Raw genomic sequence first — 19,783 nt, 5'->3', positions numbered from 1 at the left:
AAGACGTGTGTGAGTGTGGGTCAGAAAAGAGAGGAGATCCAAGGACCGGAGCTGGGGACACTGCACGGTTTGGAGGGCAAGGAGCCAGCAGAGGAGGCTCTGAAGGACAGTTGAGAGAAGCCCGGGGTGGGGGGGCGGGGGGTACGGTGTCCTGGGAGCTGAGGGAGAGGGTCCAGGGAGGAAAGGTGATCTGAGGCTTTGCGCAGGGGTGACGGTGACCTTGACGGGAGCCTTCTTGGTGGAGTGACGGGGACACCCCTGGAGCAGGCTGAGCGGCCCGAGAACCCGCACGGGGACCACCCTTAAAAGCAGCGGGTCCAGAAGCCGTGCTGTGGGGAGAGGAGAAGTGAGGGGCAGCCAGACGGGAAGCGCCCAACTTCTCTCTTTCACGTTGGACGAAAAGGACGGATGCGGCCCCGTCTGTCCCCAAGCTGCTGTAAGTCCAGGAGGGGAGACAGACACCCAAGCAGAGGTTGTGACATAGAGACATTCGTGGGTCCCGTGGATACACGCTGGAGGGAAACAGAAACACTCTAACCTGACTCGGGTTAGAGTCCTAAACCAGGTCTTGAAAGATAAATGGCTTTTATCTGGGGAAAGAAAGGAGGGAATGGTTTATATATATATATATATATATATATATATATATATATATATATATATTTTTTAGTTTATTTATTTTGAGAGAGAGAGAGAGAGGGAGAGAGAGAGCAGGGGAGGGGCAGAGAGAGGGAGAGAGAGAGAGAGCCGGATGCGGGGCTCCATCTTACAAACCGCGAGGTTATGACCTGAGCTGAAACCAAGAATCAGATGCTTAACCGACTGAGCCCCCCAGCAACCCCCCTGCCCCCCGGGGATGGTATTTCAGGTAGAAGGAAGGACACACGTCACATCATGGAAACCTGCAACAGCTTCCTGTGTGTGGGAACCCCCTCCCCCCACCCGCCGGAGCTCAGCATTCCGGCTCCAGAACTGCACCTCCTGGGCGTGACCTCCACACTGTAAGACGCGTGACCTTGGGCAGGGCCGACCGCGCTCCCCAAACCTGCTTCCTCCGCCATAAGGGGGGGCGTGGTCACGTCTGCGTCACAGGCTTGTCGTGAGGCTGGGACGAAGCCGAGCGCGCAGCTGCCCGCAGGTGTGTGGCACGTAGTAGGTGCTCAGTGCACGCCAGCTCCTCTAACTCGGGACGCAGGCGGCACGGCACACCAGACGTCCACCAGACGTAGGGGCACACGACTGCGTTCGGGCACCGGAGCCAGCAAAAGGATGGGGAGCACCACCACCTGGCTGGCGTCTCGTGAGGTGCGCTGTGGCCTGGAAGCGTGGAGTCCTGGCCGCAGGGTTCAGAAGGCCTCACTGTGCTGGCTCAGCCCCATCAGTCAGCCTGTTCCTTCCTCGAGCCCCGTTCCGTCCGCCCGGGAGGTTCGGCTCACAACCCACCTCGAAGGGTCGCGGGAAGGGGGACGCTGAGTAACAGAAGGTCAGCCTCCGACCCACTCGAGACGAGACGCGGCAAACGTTACTTCGATGGGAACAGGCGCTTCGGTGCAGTCGAACGGCAAAGCCCTGTCGGCAGGCCCGCACCTGCACGGCCTCACTCTCTCCTGGCCCGTTCTCGGGCCTCCGGAGCTGCCTGCTTCCCCTCGCGCGGCAGTCAGGGCCCGATCGCCCCTGACGTGTCTGCCGTCCCCTAGGCCGGGGCCACGTCCCCGAGGCTGGAAAGCGGACCGAGAAAGCTTCCGCTGTCACACCTTTCCTTTAGCCGCAGCTTGTGGGCAGACGGCTCTCGTTCCTCCTCTGGCCCCGGACCCGGGAACACCGTTTGCTTTACATTTTCATCTCGCGACACCTGTCTTCTCTGCCGCAACAGTTTCCGGGAGGCGCGGCGGCCCGGTAGCTGCCCGCGGGCCCAGCCCGCCGCTCCGACCGGGGCCTGGTGTGCAATGAGCCGGTTCGGGAGACCCGGCAGGAGTTTCACCAGTTTCAGACATAAGGCCTGGCTCAGGCGGAGCAGGGCCGGGACCTGTGTCCCCAGCCTTGTACCCTTGATACTCAAGACAGCAAGCCACTCGCGAACATGATGGCCCCCGGGAAAGTGGGCGAGGAGGCAGCGAGCCTTGGTGGTCAGCGGCAGGTCGGGGCCGTCCCCTGGGCGGTGGGTTTGGGCCGCTACAGCCACTTGAAACACTCCTCGGAGGCAAGCCGGCTGACATAATCTTCTCTCCCTGGCTCCCTGGGCTCACCCTTTGTGCAGACAGGGGAGCCCGGAAACAGGTGCGTGTGGCTGCTGGGAAGGCGGGCGAAGCCCAGGCCGCGTCCGATGCTTCTCCTCTTCTTCCAGGGCCACGGCTTGGCCGAGGCCTGAGCCACGCAGGACGGGGCCCGAGATGGCCCAGGTTGCTCACGGCTGTGGCGATGGCGGTCGGAGACGAGAATCAAAGGCCTGGGCCTGAAGGGGAAGTCGAGGCATCATCCGGCCCCAGCGCTGGGTCTGTAAGGTGGTAACGTCACTCTGGTTTTGCAGGGAGTTTAACACCCGAGGCCCGGACCGGACGAGCGAGCGGACAACGTGGACACTTAGTGTGTGTGCAGAGGACAGAGGAGGAGGGGAGCTGCTTGTCACTGCCTGCTCCTGGCCGAAGGCGGTGCTGGGATTGGCGGTGGGCGGGCGCTGGGAGGGCCACCAGGGCAGGGTCACCGGGCAGGTCCCTGTGTACCTGTGCCTGTGCACGCGTGTGTGGCTGTGACCCAGTCCTCAGTATCCAGCATCCAATGTCCCCTTCTACTAGCGCGAGTGATGCCGGAAGCTCACCCAGCCGCCAAGGACTCTCGCCCCGCGCCAGGCACCGTGCTAAGCATATGACACGGTGACTCACTTCATCCTCCAAAAACAGTAGTTGTTACGATCACCCCCATCCTACAGCCGAGGAAACTGACAGACAGACAAGTGCAGGGGCCTTGTCTCTCTCTACCCCCTGCGGGTTGTCTCCGCTGAGCTGCAGCACCCCTGCGGGACCTGCTCCAGCCGATGACGTGGGAGGGCCAGCGGCACCCCGGCCGGGGGCTCTGGGAGCCAGAGTGCGCTCGGTGACCGACTGCTGGTGTCCAGCATTGCTGTGCCATCAGCCTGCACCCCGGGGGAAGGACCAGCCCCCCGCGGTCTGCCTTTGTGGGGCCGTTATCAGAACACAGCTCAGCCTGTCTGGACGGAGTGGGATCCAGGCCCCTCCAGCACGGTGAGGACTCAGAAGACCCCACGCCTGGACGTCTTCCCCAGTGTCTTCGCTGACTCCTTGTCCCCCCTCCCCCGCCCCCCGCCCCGTACTCCAGACAGACACGGGTCACATCGTGCGCCCATGCTCGTCCCTGTCATCAGACTGAGCTCCCAGGGGCGCACTTCTGGTCTCTGGCTTCCCAGCATTTAGCGCAGAGCCTGGGGGCACAGGAGGTGCTAAGAGCATGTTCACGGAGTGAACATCTGTAGGAAAGGATCCTGGGCACCGCAGTTACCCCGAGGGACAAAGCCCCAGGTGTCCAAGAAGACCAGTCCACCTCTGACCCCACGTTCTTGGCAGGTGACACGGGAAGGTAAGCTATTCCAGGAACCTGGCACCCGGGGAGTCTACCCGGCTGGCTAGCAGGATTTGTCCCATCGTCTCCAGGCCGTCGCAGTAAATCAGCAGGTGCGAGGAATTTACCCCAGAGAGTGATCCGGCAATGGCATGAATGAGTAATTTACAAAGGCCATTACGGCGGCACAGAATTACTTATTTATGGGAACTTTTTGACAGATCTGCGGCTTAATCATTTATCCCTCCGAACATTTAGCCAGGGTCATTGGTAAATAATTCACTTATTACACACTCCAGAGTGGTTTATGGCACCGTGACTTATGATCTCACATGAGTGCGCAGCCGGGGAGCTAGGACGTGAAGGCCAGGGAAGGAGGGGGGTTTGAGAGTCCTCACACAGAGCCAGGCGGGGACACCGCGAGCAGGTGCCCAGGCCCCGGCGACAAGGGGCTTCTGCTCGGAGTCGGGTTGACGGTCCTACGGATGGACGTGCGTGCCTGGTCTCACCTTCGGGGGGACAGTGAAGAGAGGAAGTCGGTGTGCAGAGGCGGGTCGAAAAATGGTGGGACTTAGCTCCAGGCGGAGTGGAGACAAAGTGCAGCTTCCGGAGCTCTCCATCTGCCCCCACCCGACACTGGAGACCCTCCCGGGACTGTCCCCAGTCCCTGCCTGGTCTTAAGACTCCGTCTGCCCTTATGTCAGCATCACCACCGGGCCCCAACCAGGCTCACGGCATGCCTCTGCCCTCGTCGCCCGTATAATACTCTTCTAACTGCTGCTTTGTGTTCAGTTTTCACTCAAAGCCCACCTCCTGCATGAAGCCCTCCCAGACTACCTGAGCCCTGTTTGCTCCCTTGAGAACGTACAAAGGGCCAGGCACACATCGAGTACCTTACGCATGCTGTTGAGTGGCCTATTTCCCCAGCCAGAAGAGGTGTCTTCTGGGGGCCAGGACTCAGCCTAAGTGAACGTGGCCTTCACTGCAGCCAGCTCAGACCCTGCCCCCGAGGGAGCTCAAAAAGCGTGGGCGGTTGGTGGCGATGGGAGTAACGACGATGCCAGTGAAGACGGTGGAGATGATCCCCTCCACGTCTTACCACTGCTCCCCTTCTCACTCCACACCCCCCCCCCGCTCCCAGAGACAGTGGAACCGCACGGCCGGATCTTTGAGGTTCTGGGGGCTTCTCACCGCCCCGTACGTGGATAGAGGAGCTCACGTGGGGATGGAGAGGGGCGTCTGGGCAGAGTCGCTGGAGAGGCAGCGAGTGGAGGGCCCGAGAGCAAGGGTCGAGCTAGCCGCTCGTCTTGAAGACCCTTCCCCAGCCACATCGGCCCCACTCGGAACCTTCCAGAGAGATGCTGGGATTCCTAGCATGTTCTCCCCACCCTGTAGGTCCTCCTCCTGAGACTGAGGCCGGCCAAAGCAGGTCTCCTCCCTTGGTGTCAGTCCTGGTTCTTGCACAGTAGGCAACGACGGCGACAGCCGACAGCGAAAGAACAGCGCTCCCCTCTCTCTGTATGGGAAGACAAAGAATCCGTGTCCCCTGCCCGCCCGCGGGAAGTCCTGCTCAGAGCCTAGCCTCAGGCACTCTTGCTGCCACGTTCCAGAAGGTGTGGGGTGTTGAGCAGGTCACCCGCCCCTCCAGCGGGGAAAGCCAGGGCCTGCCCAGGCGAGCTGGGAGGGGAGAGGGGACGAGCAGAGGCTCCCTGTCTGCCCTGAAACCCCTGTGGCCGTGGGGAACCCGGACCCGAAACGAGCCTGCAGTCCCTGCCCCGGGGAACCCGGACCCGAAACGAGCCTGCAGTCCCTGTCCCGGGGAACCCGGACCCGAAACGAGCCTGCAGTCCATGCCCCGGGGAACCCGGACCCGAAACGGGCTCCAGTCCCTGCCCCGGGGAACCCTGACCCGAAACGGGCTCCAGTCCCTGCCCCGGGGAACCCTGACCCGAAACGGGCTCCAGTCCCTGCCCCGGGGAACCCGGACCCGAAACGGGCTCCAGTCCCTGCCCCGGGGAACCCGGACCCGAAACGGGCTCCAGTCCCTGCCCCGGGGAACCCGGACCCGAAACGGGCCTCCAGTCCCTGCCTAGACTGGACAGGGTCCCATGCTTCTTTGCCATATTCATTTTTATGCAGTCTCCACAACCACCATGTCAGGAGGGATCCTTGTTAGCTTCTGCCACGGACTGAACTGTGTCCCCCCAAAATCCATCTGGTGGAACCCCAACCCCCAATGTCACTCTTTGGAGACTGGGACTTTAGGGACATAATTAAGGTTAAATGGGGTCATAAGGGTGGGATCCTAACCCGATAGGACGCGAGTCCTTTTAAAAGACGAAGAGACAGCGGAGCTCCCCCTGCAGGCCCTGTGGGTGCACAGAGGACAGGTGAGGGAGGACCCTGGAAAGAAGGCATCCCCTGCTGCCCAGGAGGGAGGTCTGTCTCTCCAGGGATCCACCCCCACGGGCACCCCGATCTTGGACGACCAGCTTCAAGAACTGCAGGAGACAAACGTCTGCCACGTAAGCCGCCGGGTCCGTGGTGCGTTGTCGCGGCCCCCCCGCGTGGATTTTTCCAGTTTCCTTTCAGAGTCCGGGAGGGCGGAATGGCTCGCCCAAGTCACCCAAACAAGAAGTGACAGAGTGAGGGCTTGAATTAGGACGGGGGTCCCCCTGGCCGTGCTGGCTTCTGCCGATCCGGTCCTGGAGCCCAGACTGGACTGGAGCGAGGGGCCAACGCAGGACGCAGGGGAGGGGAGGGCGGGGGCGGGGCTCCCTCCTGGCTCTGCGGAGCAGCACTGCCACCTGCTGGCCACAGCCGCAACCACACCAGCCACCAAAGGCACCATTTCCGTCCTGTTTTGGTTTGTTTATTTTTATTGTGGTAAGAACACCTCGCCCGAGATCTACGACTTCAGAAAATTTCAAGTACACGATACAGTGTTGTTAATTGTGAGCACCGGGTTGTACAGCAGACGTCTAGAACTTACTCCTCTTGTGTCACTGGAATTTTCTTTACTGCTCCCATCCCCTCTCCCTCCTAATTCCACGCCCCCCATTGTCTCCTGCAGGCAGGTAGCTAATATGCCGGGACCCTGGCCACCAGAGGAAAAAAAGAGGTCCACACGGAGGCACGTCCTCTTGGGTCTGGGGAGAAAACGGACGGCAAGCAGAAAACGGTGACTGACCCCAAAGAGTGGAGGACTGGAGTGGGAGCACCTGAGACCTCCCTGCGCGACCTGGGGCGATGAGGTGGGCAGGTGCGCGTGGACAGCCCGCAGGAAGAGCTGTCTGGCAGTGAGGATAGCCTCCGCTGGCTGGGTTCCTTTAGGCACCCTCATGTAGCCACCTGTGCAGAAAGTAATCCCACCCCTATTTGACACACGAGGAAACTGAGGCTCAGAGAGGGTTCTCAGCCCACAGGCTAGTGTGGGCGAATGATACGTGACTGCATCTCACAGTGTGGGTGTAGTTCAAGGGCGTCTGGAAGCTCTGACCCACCTGGCAAAGAGTACCAGTATTAAAATCAGTGCTTAGGAGGGGTCCCGCTTTCCCTTCCCCACGGAACTCCCGCCCGAGCACCCTTCTGTGAGGCCCCCTCGTTTGTATGATAAGAGGGACGCGTGCAGCCTGAGTGACCGAGGCTCCAGGCGGGAGAAGCCGGGTGAGCGTGGGCTGAAGAAGGGTCTGGAGAGCGGGAGGGTGGGCCGGGGGGTGAGGGAGCCGCACAGCAGGGAGAAAGCGCAGTGACTCACACGCTGTGCACCTGCCGGGAGAGGCTTCATCCGTCAAGTGGGGATAACACAATCCACCTATTTCACGGGCCTCTTCTGAAAATCCAGTAAAGGAGCAGGTGAAACCGCAAGCCCCGTGTCAATTCTCGGTTAAGTGTTGAGTCGGAAACCGGGCAAAGCAGAGCCGATTCCTCGCCCCTCCCCACCCGCGTCTGTTAACTTTGGTTCGCTGTCCCTCGCCAGGAAGCACAGCCCCTGATAACTGAAGGCGGGGCCCTGCCCCAGCCCATTCCGGAGGCCGAGAGCCGAGCCGTCTGGCCCCTCCGTCTTGGTTGCCATGACCTTCCCTCTGCCTCATTCCCGGAGCGCGTCGGCCTCCACGCAAGCTGGGTCTTACCCACCAGACTGAGCTGGTCCTCAGGACTGGTCCCGGGAGCCACCCGCTCTCAGCTGGGGGCAGGTGATTTTGGTCATTTCGTTTCCTGCGAAGGACAGCACATCTCTCCGGACTTGCCACATGAGGAGAGACCCTGAATTTGGAGTCGGGAAATCTGGGTTGTGGTCCAGGCTTGTCCACTCCCCGCCTTATCCTGGGCAAGCCCCTTTCTTACTGGAGTCTTAGTACTTCCAACAAGGAGCTGAGGGTATCTCTAAGGGGGGTGACCAACCACTCTCGTTTACCCAACACCAAAGGAGTTGCAGGGTGTGGGATTCTCTGTGCCCAAACCGCAAAAGTCCTTGGGGCGCGTGGGTGGCTCAGTCAGTTAAGCATCCCACGTCAGCTCATGAGCTCAAAGTTCATGAGTTCAAGTTCACGAGTTCTGTGCTGACAGCTCAGAGCCTGGAGCCTGCTTCACATTCTGTGTCTCCCTCTCTCTCCGCCCCTTCCCCACTCATTCTCTGTCTCTTTCTCTCAAAAATAAACGTTAAAAAATTTTTTAAGCTGGGAAAGTCCTGGGCAAAGTCTTGACAGCCGGCCACCCCCTCCCTAAGCCTCCACGTCTCTCATACTCCATGATCTCCATACACCGGCCTCCCTGATCTTACGTGTGGACAATACTTTGGTTCACTAGAAATAGAAAACCCAACGAACACTGGCTTCGACATAAGAGCGTTTACTGTTTGCACAGAAGCGTCCTGGACACAGGCAGTGTCCGTGCTGGGTTGTCGTCCCCATGGCATCATCCAGGACCCGGGCCCCTTTGTCACCCGTGGCCTCTTGGCTTTTCTTCCTCAAGTCAGGAAGGAGGGGAAAGAGGAGAGGCACCGACGGCTCCTGTTACTTTTGGGGGAAAGTGGGAGGTGTTCCAGGAACCCCTGGCACACGTCTGCTTCGATTTCAGCGTCCCGAACGCAGTCCTGTGACCACTCGTAGCTGCGAGGGAAGCCTTGAAGACGAGGAAGGAGAGGCTGGGAGAGGAGCCACCAGAGAGCGGCAGAGCCCAGGGCAGCCCCACGCCGGTGGCCCTGACCCTCTCGACAACAGGACTCGGCAAAGTCCCCAGACTTTGTGTGACCCCCAGCACGCTGGAGACACTCAGCACTTGCTCAGCCCTTGGCGGATTCGTCGCCCTTTTCTGACTTCTGAAGACCTCAGCTCTCTGTGCGAGACGGCCGCGTCCTCAGCCCCCCTGCAGAACCGTGGTCTTACGTCCTGGTCCACACGTGTGGAAGGACGGCATTGAACGCCGGGCCGTCGCGATATTCCTGCCGCCGCGGTGGCCCGACCATGGCGTAAGACGTGGGAGGCTCAGCGTGGTCACTTCCCCACGTCTTCCTCACCCTCGCCCCGGGGGAGCTCCGCAGCCGCAGAGGGTCACTGCTGTCTGAGATTTGGGGTTTGCACTGCCCCTCCGTCTCTTCTGACACCGTCCTGGGTCCACTTGCTTGCGAGAGCCCTCCCCGGCCTTCTGGAATCTTCCACTTGGCTCAACCGAGCAGCTTGCTGGGCTCAGGAGGCTGGCCTGCCCGAGGGTCCCGGCACTTTTCTCTTGAACCAGGGATGCCTCGTTACTCCCGGGCGGGGGCTGCCTGGGGATGAGCTGCACCGGGAAGAGCACCGAGCATGGCCTCCCGCGCTGTGCTCCTCTGCTGTTTAGGGTTGAACAGCCAGGAACTGGGTGAGCCGGCGATCAAACTGCTGGTCGTTTGAAATCAGCTGTGGCTGGAGTGTTGGCACCACGGAAATTGGCAAACTCCACTCAGCATCATTCTCTCCCTCAGACACTGGCTTCCCAGTGCATCACCGAACAAACCCTTCTCCTGAAGCTCTCTAGCTGGAGGTTGGGGGGCAGGGGCAGCTATAGGATTCTGAGCTAGAAGTTTTGGTTCCCGTGTCTGTGTTTTTAGAAAATTAATTCTCCAGGGGCACCTGGGTGGCTCAGTGGGTCGGGCATCCGACTTCGGCTCAGGTCATGATCTCGCGGTTCATGAGTTCGAGACCCGTGTCGGGCTCCGTGCCGACAGCTCGGAGCCTGGAGCCTGCTTCGGATTCTGCCCCTCCCCTGCTCATGCTCTGTCTCTCTCTGTCTCGCAAAAATAAAAAAAAACGTTTAAAAAATTAAAAAAAAAAAAGAAAATTAATTCTCCAAATTAGAAAGTCGTACCAGGCTGTTGCGAGGCACTCGAATAACTTGAGATAAGTGAAAACTGGAAAGTCCAGATCTCGCTCCGTTTACCCTCCAGCGGCAGAGAGATGCGCTCTCCCTCCACGTCTCCAGAACTCTCTTGTGCCCAGGTCACAGTCTGCCGCCTCCCTGACCTGCCCCTGACGATGGCCTCGGGCAGACACGAGAGCTTTCCGGTCACTTCCCGGCTTTGAAAAGATGCTCTTGTCTAGTTCCTCTTAAACTGTTCTCTTAAACTGATGGTCACGTCCGGTCCCCCAGATTAGCCCTGACCTGCAGCTCTGAGGCCTGTCGCGGGAAGGGGGGGTTCACTCTCCCCCCACCTCGTCCTCCCCGGGGCAGAGGAGGGGGACGTCTGCACTGGGGGCTGCTTTGCGGTGGCCTCTGGCTGAATCAGCTGACCTAGGCTCTGACCTCTGCTATGGCAGCGAGCTCTTGGAAGGTCTGTCACCGCGGGGCCCTCACCGTCCAGTTTCCTGCCGGCTGATCTCTGGGGACCCGCACCCCTGTCCTGCCACTCCAGGTACTGCCACGTTCCCCCCCCTGCGTCTGCACCCCCGCCGCGGGCAGCCTTCTTGGGTGGGATCTCGTCGGAATGGTTCCGGTGGGGCAACTTTCCATAGCGTCCGCTGGGCTCCTAGGACTCCAGAGGAAACATCCTGGCCCCACTGAGTGGTACAGGTGAGGCGTGCCCACTGCTGGCCCCTCTCCTGCTCCCCACCGACAGCAGGGAGGAGGGGTTCTCCCAGGGCGCTGGCCCACCTGGCCGCGGGCACCCAGGCAAGCCTGCGAGCGCGGTTACGTTTCGCCAGGGTTCAGCTGGGAGGCGAGCAGCCAGGCTCCCGGTCCTGGGGGCCCCCAATGCCTGTGACGTATCTTCTTGGGCCTTTCATCTGTTGGCTTGTTCGGGGGGGAACGAAAAGATGACTCCACTCACAGGAGTCATCAGAACCTCCCTTTCAGGTTCTGGTCTCCCGGGGTTGGGTTGGGGCCGGGCTGGGTGTGGGCCACAGGGCAAGGCCTGCCGTCTTCTCGAAAGTTCAGCCAACTGTGTTTCAGCACCTCCCGTTAGAATGTAGGGCCCTGGGGCACCCGGGGGACTCTGGATTTCGGCTCAGGTTATGATCTCACGCTTTGTGAGATCGAGCCCCACGTTGGGCTCTGTGCTGACAGTGTGGAGCCTGCTTGGGCTTCTCTCTCTATCTCTGCCCCTCCCCTGCTTGTACTCTCTCTCTCAAAATAAAAATAAACATTTTTTTTTTTTAAAAGAAGAACGTAGGGTCTTAAACACCCAGTGCTTTTGGCTTTGGGGCTCGGGGCTGAAATTTAAAGTCAGTCCACATATATAATTTAATTAAGCAAACGGGATTATTCTAGACATATTGATCTACCCTTTGCTTTTCCCGCTAGGCAAAACATTATATCCTGGGCACATTTCTTTGTCATCACATACAGATCTACTTTTTTTTTTTTTTTATTTTTTTTAAGTTTATTTATTCTTGAGAGAGAGAGAAACAGAGCACAAGCAAGGGAGGGGGAGAGAGAGACAGAGACACAGAATCCAAAGCAGGCTCCAGGCTCCGAGCTGTCAGCACAGAGCCCAACGTGGGGCTCGAACCCACAACGCATGAGATCATGACCTGAGCCAAAGCCGGACGCTTAACCGACTGAGCCACCTAGGCGCCCCGTACTTTTTATTTTTTAGTGCATTTTATGTCTCCTCACACTTTTCTCTTTTTCTTCTCCTGTGTGTGTGACTGTTTCATAAACCAGTATTTTTAAAACTGCCCAGTTTAGCAAATAAGTTGCTTCTGCTTCTTCCTTTTTAAGATTTTGCATTTCCTTATTGCTTTCTTTTGTGGTTAAGTGTCCCAAGAAAGGTCAGGGAACCCGAGTGTGCCTGTCTGTGTTCCTGGTCCTTTAGTGGGACACACCTCTTTATCCCGAGCAGCACGGATATTTGGAAACAGCTAGGTACGTCGCTGTATCGATGTGCGATCAAGTATTTAATCCGTCCCCTGGCAGACATTTTACCATTTCCGGTCCTTCCCGGTTACAATGTTACACTGAACATCCACCTTATAATCTTAGGCACTAACTCTTTGGTTTTATGTAAGCCAGGCACCATAATATCCCTTAGAACACTTTCAGAAACCTCATTCAGCCGGAAGGCGGGGAGGTGGCTGGGTCCCGGAAGGGACCCTGGGATGAACTCGACTCGGTCAACAGTCCCGTTCAGTGGGAATCCTGATCCAGGGGCACAGGGCGGGCGCTGCCTCCAGGCCGTGGCCCATTGGCCAGAGACCCCGGAACGGAGCATGAGTGCCCGGTGCCCGGCATTCAGCAGGTGCTCCATAAATGCTTGTCTGCCCTGTGTGACGGCAGGCAGCCCAGAAGTGGCTGTGCGCACATGTAGCCGGCCTGACTTAACTGCGCCTTCCACACCGGGCTGTTTCAACGTCACCCTGGCCACTGAGTTCAGAACCCTTTCCTCTCCTCCTCTCTCCTTAGCACAAACCCCCTCCTCCCTGAGTCCCCCGGGCTCTCCTGTGCTCCCTCTGCCCTTCCCGGAGTCTCCCGACTGTGGGTCCTCCCCGGCCGACCACACACACACACACACACACACTCAGACACACTACACACTCATACTCACACTCATGCACACACGCACACCCTGCAGACCTTCGTGCTGCACTTCTGCCCTGGGAGGTGCATGTCATCCACCCACATGGACAGGAGCAGCTCCCCTCGCCTGCAGCACCTTTGGGACTAAGATTTCCCATTGCTTTACACAGTGGAGGGTTAAGTAGCAACGGCACCTCCCCCTGGCTGTCACACCCCCTCTCTCACCTTCCGGGCCGGTGGCGGCGGTGGGGGAGGCGGGCAAACGCTCTCACCGTGCACAGAAACCGGAGACACAAACAGGCGACGTCTTTGAGCACCCTGAGGGGTGGGGCTGGGGCCAAGGCTCCCTGGGGTCCCCCTCCCAGGACCAGTTGCGCCCCTGCTGTGCTCCGCGGCTGCGGCCGCCCGTGGGGAGGTGCCTCGGGTCCCCCTGTGACGAGGGGTCCTGAGGCTGCAGCCGCTGGAGGCTGTCAGCTAATTGCACCCTTCGGAGGGGGCGTCTCTTGCCGGGAGAACAGGCTGTGCCCCTCCATGGGTGTCACCGGGCTCCCCCGACAGCCTCCAGCAGCGCAGGAAGCTGGAATCCTGCGCCTTCCTGCACACAGGATGCACAAGGCAGCTCAGGTGTGCAGCTCCGTGCGAGCCTCCGTTCACAGGAGACCCTGGCAGCCCCCCGCCCCCACCCCCCCCCCCCCCGCAAGCAGACCACTGTCTCCAGAGACAAGGACAATGTGGGGCCTTTCAACAAGGACCTCGCGCTGGGAGGACCAGGAAGAGACTGCCGATGGCCAAGGGGGACCTCAGCTGCAGGAGACACAGGGTGAAGGTGCTCGTTGCTCAGTACCCTCAGGTCTCACCGGGCTTGGCCTTGAACTCGGTCCATATGTATGCAGCCACGGGAGGAGGAGCGTCCGGAGGGTTGGTGCCGGCCGAGCCCTTCTCACTGCCGTCCCTGCGACCCAGAGGGGCCCGCACGGCAAGAGCTTGTCCTTGTCAGCAGGGGACACTGTCTCCTACCGACCTGGCTCTCCGGGAAGAGTCAGGGGCCCAGCCCAAGCGGGAAGAGCCACCCCCCCCCCACCCCGGGCCCTCCTCTCAGCCAGGGGGATGGGGCGCCTTTTTCAGGCCATGAGGACGCCCACCTGTGTGGTGCAGCTGGCCGGGGGCCTGGGCTCGAGGCTGCCGGAGCGGCGCTTGCGGGGTAGGGTGCGTGGGGGGCCGCCCCTGCGTCAGCACCCTCTAGGCTGGCGGTCCCCAGGGGGCGGATGAAGAGGCAGCGTCGTGCGGGAAGCAGACAGTGGGACGCGCAGGGCGCTGCCTGGGCCGGAGACCCGCGATGCCCCTTCCTGTGTGATCCTGGCAGCTTACTTGGTCTCTCTGGGCCGCGCTGGCTTCTCTAAGCAGGAGACAAGAGGAAAAGCGAGTGGGGGCTGTTCTGAGGGGGAAACGGGTCTCAGGGAAAAGTGCCAGGAACGTGCCCGACACCCGTCAAGCTCTTGTTAGAGGCTGCCCGTTGTTCCTGTTCCCGTGGAGCTCACGCTCCGGTGAGCCTGGCAATGAATGTTTATGCGGCCCTCGGCCGTGTTCCGGGGGCCCCGCCAGGGGCTGGGGAGGGTGTGGCGAAGGCCGGTGTCCACACTCCGGTGCGGAGCCCGCAACCTGGATGGGGAAGACGTCCACGACTAGACAGCCGGTGGCGTTCCCAATGCTGGGCGGAAACACGGGTTCTTGCAGAGGCTGGTGCGGGCCCCGGCCCCACCGAGCAGGTGAAGCGATGTGGACTCCTCAGAGGGGTCTGCTGTCCCCAGGGCGCCTCCCACGCCGGCTGGCTCAGTTGCTCTGGGCGAGACGGGGTGCCGGGCTCCGGGCCGTCCTCAGCGATGAGAGGGCACCAGAGCGCCCACCGCTCGCTGGCCCGTCCCCAAGCCGCACGGATGATGCAGTCAGACGCCCGAGCCCCCCCGGAAAACCAGTGTTTCTCCCGCTCACTCTGTGCTGGGGCCATGCTCCCGTGCTGAGCTGTGGGCGAAGGGACGCTGAGCGGTCAGGGTGCGCGGACCCCGCGGTGGGTGTCGGCCCCAGGCCTGGGACGGTGTCTCTTCGGTGGCCCCAGCCTCCTCGGACTCTCGTCCGCACACCCGCCAGAGGGGCTTTCGTGCCGTGGGACGACCAGCGCTGCTCAGCCCCTCGCCCAGCTCCAGCGGCTTCCCGTCACCCACAGAGTGACAACTCGTACTGGATCACACAGTGTCCCTCGCAGTCAGGTCCCCACTTTCCTCCCGGACCCCCTCTCGGCCCGCACGCTGCCTGGCAATCGGTGGGCCCAGGCTGCCGTGCAGAGCGCCACGGCGGGGGCTCACGCGACCTGTCCCCACACTTCTGGAGGCCGGACGTGCGAGATGGAGGTGACTGCAGCCTGGTTTCCGGTGGGGTCTCTCTTCCTGGCCTGTGGGTGGCCAGCGCCTCTCCTGCCCTCACGAGGCCACTCCTCTGTGCGAGCACCCTCCGGGGTCTTGGAAGGACTCCAGGCCCATCGCTCAGGACCCCCCCTTCTGACCTCCCTTGAGCTCCATCACCTCCTTAAAGATCCGGCCTCCAAATACACCACATGCACGGCGTAAGCATGTGACTTTGGGGACACAGTGCCATCCACAGCACTCTCTAAGCACCTGTGACGTTTCCTATTTCTGCGGCTTCTTCCCCTGCCAGGCCCAGGTGGCACTATCCTGGCCCCGATGTCCCATCTACGGAACTTTCCCTTATTCTGCCCAGTCAGACATCTTTTAAAGTTTATTTGTGTATTTTGAGAGACAGAGGCAGAGCACAAGCGGGGGAGGAACAGAGAGGAGAGAGAATCCCAAGCAGGCTCCACACTGTCGGCACAGAGCCCGACGCGGGGCTCGAACCCACGAACCACAAGACCACAATCTGAGCCAGAATCAACCGTTGGACGTCTAACCGACCGAGCCACCCAGACGCCCCAATTCTGCCCCGTTCAAATGTGCCTTGTGAGGAGTGGTGACCATGGGGGGGACCACAGCGTGGGCCCTCACCCCCCGTCCCAGACTCTGAGCGAGCAGGTTGTGTATTTCTTACTTTATAATGTGGGCTGTTCTGTATGAATGTAATCGTGCCGGTCTGGTTGCCCATCACGGGCAGGCACGGGGGGGGAGCCCCTGAGAGGGCTCTTCCTGGCGCTTTTACAAGCTTCACGACAATCTGCCACCTGCAACAATAGATTGCACTTCCGTCAGGACACGGGGCTTAAGGGGACTCTTCCGTGCACGTGTGTCCCACCAGACTCTGAAGATCTTGTCCGATCGTGTCTGTCCCTCTGTCCCTACGCCAGGCACACAGCGTCATAGACATTCCTTAACAGCAGCTCCAAAGGATGGGCCGCCGATGGGTCGGTTCTGCACTTTCCAGAAGGTTAGCACTGTGAGTAGCGGGTTCCCTCTGAGTGAGTGCTGCCTGCAGAGTTAGGAGGGACGAGAGTCTGTGACGCCCGCCTCGTCCTTTTGCGTGGGGCGGAGGCAGGTGTGTTCAGGGCAGCTCTGGTTCCCGAAGGCAGCAGCCCCGGTGGATACGGTCACCCAGAAAGAAGACGGTGTGTGCGGGCCAAGCACAGAGGCCGCGCGAGAGACCAGCCTGCCCGCACCTGGATCTCAGGACCTCCAGGACCTGGAGAGGAGACGGATTTCTGTCGCAGAGCCCCACTGGTGGTGGGGCTTTGTGGGGCAATCCTGGCAAACTAGGGTGAGACCAAATACGGTTTACCCGGCACTCTCTCCCCTGGAGCCGAAGAAGGGCTCAATGTCAGCCACACACGGGTTGATCCCAGTGAATGAGGCCACGGCCCCTTCTCAGGGTCAGGAGTCACTGTGGGGACCTGTAAGATCTCACTGGGGGTAGTTTCAGTTTGTCTGAACATTAGAATCACCAGGGGAATAATGTGGATTTAAAAATCTTGAGGGGCGCCTGGGTGGTTCAGTCGGTTAAGCGTCCGGCTTTGGCTCAGGTCATGATCTCGCGGTCCATGAGTTCGAGCCCCGCGTCGGGCTCTGTGTTGACAGCTTGGAGCCTGGAGCCTGCTTCGGATCCTTTGTCTCCACCTCTCTCTCTGCCCCTCCCCTGCTCATGCTCTGTCTCTCTCTCTCTCAATAATGAATGAACATTAAAAACAAAAAATCTTGATTTCCAGGCATTGCCCCAGACTCTTAGAGAATTGGGAGGTAGGGCCCTGGGTATCCGCACTTTTTAGGGTTCCTCACGGGGTGCAGCCAGGATTGAGAACCAGCAGTCTCAGGAGTGATGTGTCCACCAGAGGCCGGGAGGAACAGACCGCATGTCTAGACGCCCCGGGCAGTGAGGGTGCCGCCACGGCGGGATGTCCGGGAGGCATGGGAGCCCCCGGGATGCCGACTCTGGGGCTCGGCTTGAGCCCTGCATTCGGAAAGCCCATGGCTGGGGCGGGACTCGTGTGTGATCCAGGACCTGCCCTCCTTTTGTCCCCAGGCTGCAGTGAAGCCCTGAGACACCATCAGGAGGAAGGGGAGACAGGCGTGGGTTGCGTAACAAGGATACCGTGTAATCTTTACCCCAGTGGCTTCTAGGAGAGTCAGGAGTCCCTGGAAGAGAAGGAGAACCCAGAGGCCCGGTAGCAGCAGCTGCTTCTTCACAGTCTCGCCCAACCCCCCCCCACCGCCCCCCAACAGAGCAGGAGCTAACACGCCCACGCCACCGAAGAAGGAGCGGAAGGTCCCTGCAAGATGAGGTCACTGTCCTGAAGGCACGTAGCGGGTGGAGCGGATTTTCACCCCAAGTCGGCCTGGCTAACAGGCCCCACGATGTCGCCGTCACATCCCCGGTCCAAGGGCTGTAGGCTAGGACGGGAGCGTGGGAGGTTGTGTTGTGTCACTCGGCTGAGCAGGAGCCCCGTTCCCCCAACTCCTTGTCCTACATGCTTGCAGCCAAGCCAAGCAGCCAGCCCAGGAGGTGTGTGGGCAGGCCTTGGGAGGCAGAGGAGGAGAAGCAGCCGCGTCCCCTTGCTGCGAGGGCTGCGGCAGCCCCGAGGCCCTGTTCTGGTTCTCTCTCTGCTGGCCCCCGGGATCTCCTCCCCCAGCTGCCCTGACTCCTGGGCCGGGTCCACCGGCAGCTCCGGGACACAGGGCACCCACATCATGGAAGGGGCCGGCCGGAGGCGCCGTGAGGCCGATGCAGGTGCCGGCTCATTCTCGTGGGCTCCGCTCACTCTCGCAGGGACCCCTGGACCACCTGCTCTGTGGACCTCCGCGGCCGCACTGGACTAGGATGGGTGACCAGCCAATCTCTCGCTGCCGCGGTCGCACAATGCCAAATCCCTACAATAAAAGCGCTTATTGTATATGTTGCCTGCTGGTTCTGAGTCTTGAGACCCAGTGACACAGGAGGCACAGCCACCAAAGCTTTTTGAGAATCGCTATGGGAGAGATCCTGTCTGGAGCGTCCCGTGCCCAGGTAACCCGGCACAGGGACCTCCACGTGCCCTGGAATGAGCCGGAGCTCTGAGTTACGAGGGTGGAAATTATGTGTCTGTGGCCTGTAGTTCGTGGCTCAGGATCAGACAGCCAGTGACAAAGAGGGTCACTGCTGTTGATTCACGGCCTCTTTGGGAGCTTGTGGAGCATCATCTGAAACTGGCTCCATGTGCTGAGGGCGGGGGGGGGGGGGTGGGGGATCCAGGAAAGAGGCAGCCACTCCAGGTTGGTAGGGGGCAGGTTTAATAAGCAAGGAAAACTTACCTACAAGGGCATCTGGAAGACGAGGCGATCCCTGCACCTGCCCCACAGAATCTTAGAAGTTTATACAGAGGCCTTGATGGGGTTCAGTCCCATATACCAACAGATGCTCCCAGTGCACGTCACCATGTCAAGACTGTGTCCTAGGGCAGTCCCTGGGAGCAGGGAAGGCAAACAGAACCCACATTCCCAGGACAGAGGAGGTGAGGAGCCTGGGTCCAGCTCACGGGTCAACCAACATCACATCTGTTTGATGACATTGCCCAACACTACCCCTCATGACCAGCGTTTATCATTTCACGCCCCCCCTCCTTCTACAAGGGGGCCCTGAGCCGTCAGCAAGGGGTTTCACCAGCCTGGAGATGTCTCCTCTGGTGGCTATCCAGCTCCGTGGCAGGCAGATGCCTCAGCGAGAATACAAACACCTGGAAGAGAAAACACTGATGGAGACAGTCAGTGACAACTTTTTCCACCAAGAGCCCCATGATCTGAACCACTGATTTCTCGAGTCCCCCAGCCTGGGGGTCAGGTCACTGAGGGTGTTCATTTGTATCCTCGTGTGATTCAGGGAAGATGCGAAGTTAGCACACTCACCAGGTATAAACACAACATTCTGCTTGGATAATGGCACAGGTGCCTCCTTGTGACACAGTAATAGTGTCCATCCTTCTCTGGAGGACAGCCTTTCTCATTAGAGTCCTTTCTGTGGCCAGTAAGGACAGGCTTTGCTGCTTAGCATTTAAGATTTGCTGGGTGAATTTAGGAAGGGCTCCTAAGTGTGCAATAATGTCTTCCAGGCCAATGGAGGGAACGAAGATGGTGGGCAAATGATCGTATCAGTGGTAAACAGAACACTGCTCCGACATCGGCCTCGAGGAGAGGGAGGCTGGCGGTGTTAGGAACTTGCCCTGCTTGTATATACCATGCCTGTTGCCTGGTTGGGGTGGGCAGCACTGTCAGGCATGGACTGGGGGCGGGATGTGCCAGGACCCCCACCTTGTCCTGTCTTCCAATGGTGCATGTTCCATTCTAGGTAGGGGGCATTTCAACTGGCCCAGCTCCTAGCAGGACGATGGAATCCCAGGGAGACTGAGTGGCTCCCCCTCACCCTGGGGGTGGGAAGTGACGCTCCCCTCCCAGCAGGAGGGCCGATTGCAAATTCCAGCAGATGACTCCTTTCCTGGGTGTGGGGGGGCTTGCTGTTCTCGGCAGCATAGCTCATTGATTCTCAGAGTTGGGGCAATGGCTGTTTCCTGCAACTTCCATACCTTTACGGTGTTGGGTGCCTCAGCAAGGCTCCCGTACGTGAGTCCATCCAGCCAAGGTGGCTTTACTTGTTGGCAATTTAATCTGCTGCTTTACTATTCCATTCTTCCTTTCCATTAACCCTGCTGCTTGCGGATTATAGGGGAGACGGAGCCTCCATTCAATGTCGCGTTCCTTTG

General features: G+C 59.9%; 1 long non-coding RNA gene across 4 annotated transcripts; it reads left to right on the top strand.

Annotated features, from left to right (window-relative positions):
• Positions 1 to 713: 713 nt before the first annotated feature.
• LOC113596217 (uncharacterized) lies at positions 714 to 17,919 on the top strand. 4 transcript variants are annotated; one of them, XR_008293161.1, is made up of 4 exons: positions 714 to 2,137; positions 2,528 to 3,591; positions 6,647 to 6,835; positions 17,277 to 17,919. It is a non-coding gene; the product is annotated as an uncharacterized LOC113596217 (long non-coding RNA). The 4 variants fall into 4 exon arrangements; XR_008293162.1 differs by lacking the exon at positions 17,277 to 17,919 and adding an exon at positions 8,653 to 8,980; XR_008293160.1 differs by lacking the exon at positions 17,277 to 17,919 and having other exon boundaries at positions 6,647 to 7,255.
• The last annotated feature ends 1,864 nt before the right edge of the window (positions 17,920 to 19,783 follow it).

This window comes from Acinonyx jubatus, chromosome E4 (assembly GCF_027475565.1).
Source record: "Acinonyx jubatus isolate Ajub_Pintada_27869175 chromosome E4, VMU_Ajub_asm_v1.0, whole genome shotgun sequence".
In the NCBI taxonomy this organism is placed as follows: domain Eukaryota; kingdom Metazoa; phylum Chordata; class Mammalia; order Carnivora; family Felidae; genus Acinonyx; species Acinonyx jubatus.
This window is presented reverse-complemented; position numbering and strand designations above follow the sequence as displayed.